Source organism: Apium graveolens, chromosome 5 (genome assembly GCF_009905375.1).
Source record: "Apium graveolens cultivar Ventura chromosome 5, ASM990537v1, whole genome shotgun sequence".
NCBI lineage: Eukaryota > Viridiplantae > Streptophyta > Magnoliopsida > Apiales > Apiaceae > Apium > Apium graveolens.
In genome coordinates this window covers 82031174-82032435 of record NC_133651.1, presented here as the reverse complement: position 1 = coordinate 82032435, position 1262 = coordinate 82031174, and the positions used below count along the sequence as shown (strand labels likewise).

General features: G+C 43.8%; 1 non-coding gene across 1 annotated transcript; it reads right to left on the bottom strand.

The window, feature by feature from the left end:
* Nucleotides 1–789: 789 nt before the first annotated feature.
* Nucleotides 790–896, bottom strand: LOC141662491 (small nucleolar RNA R71). Its single transcript, XR_012550606.1, has one exon. It is a non-coding gene; the product is annotated as a small nucleolar RNA R71 (small nucleolar RNA).
* Between the last annotated feature and the right edge of the window lie 366 nt (nucleotides 897–1262).

Below are 1262 nucleotides of genomic sequence, written 5' to 3'. Positions count from 1 at the left end.
ATTAGACAATAATTTAGTCTGAGTCTCTGAGGGAACGAACTAGAAAGTATTCTATATTACTTGCGAACGCGTATACTTGCGTGAATATTAGCGCGTGTTTTCGCCCTAACAAGTTTTTGGCGCCGCTGCCGGGGACTCGGCGTATTTGTTTAGTTTATGTACTTACCATCATTGGTCATTAGGACTCAGTGATTAGGACGTAGTAGTTACTTATTTTTTTCTTCTTTCTTTTCGATTGTGTTTCAGGTACTTTAGCAAGCATTTATGCAAACTCGTTCTCGTGCTCGCAAGAGGACTTTAGATACAGCTAAGGAGACAGACGAAGTTCTTGATATTCCGGAGAAGTTGGATTTTGAGGATTCGGATTCAGGAACTGAGCAGAAAGAACCAGTAAACATGGGAGATCGTATTGTTCAAGCTGATCCAGCTCTTATGGATTTTTCTCGGCCTAAAATTGATGACATTCAGTCAAGCATCCTTCATCCGGCTATTCAAGCTAACACCTTTGAAATCAAGCCGGGCACTATTCAGATGGTGCAGAATTCTGTTTCTTTTGGAGGAGCGGCAACTGAAGACCCCATCATGCACATAAGGAATTTTGTCGAGATCTGCAGCACTTTTAAGTATAATGGCGTGACTGATGAGGCTATCAAGTTGAGGCTTTTCCCATTCTCACTAAGGGACAAGGCTAAAGACTGGTTACATTCTGAACCAGCTGGGTCCATCACTACGTGGCAAGATCTTGCGCAAAAGTTTCTGGTGAAGTTTTATCCGATGGCAAAGACTGCTGCTATGAGGAGTGCTCTTACTCAGTTTGTGCAGCAACCTACAGAATCTATATGCGAGGCTTGGGAACGTTACAAGGAAATGTTGAGAAAATGTCCACATCATGGAATGCCGGATTGGATGGTGATCACTGGTTTCTATAATGGTTTGGGGGCCCAATCTCGGCCCATGCTCGATGCAGCAGTTGGAGGAGCCTTATGGGCTAAAAGCTATACTGAGGCGTATAATCTTATCGAGACGATGGCTGCAAATGAGCATCAAAACCCAACTCAGAGGATGACGTCAGGCAAGGTAGCAGGTATTCTGGAAGTTGATGTAGCCACCGCTATTGCAGCCCAGCTCCAAGCGCTATCAATGAAGGTTGATTCTCTGGCTACGTATGGAGTTAATCAAATAGCTATGGTTTGTGAGCTTTGTGCAGGTTCTCATGCTACGGATCAGTGTTCTCTTGTAAACGAATCTGTTCAGTATGTAAA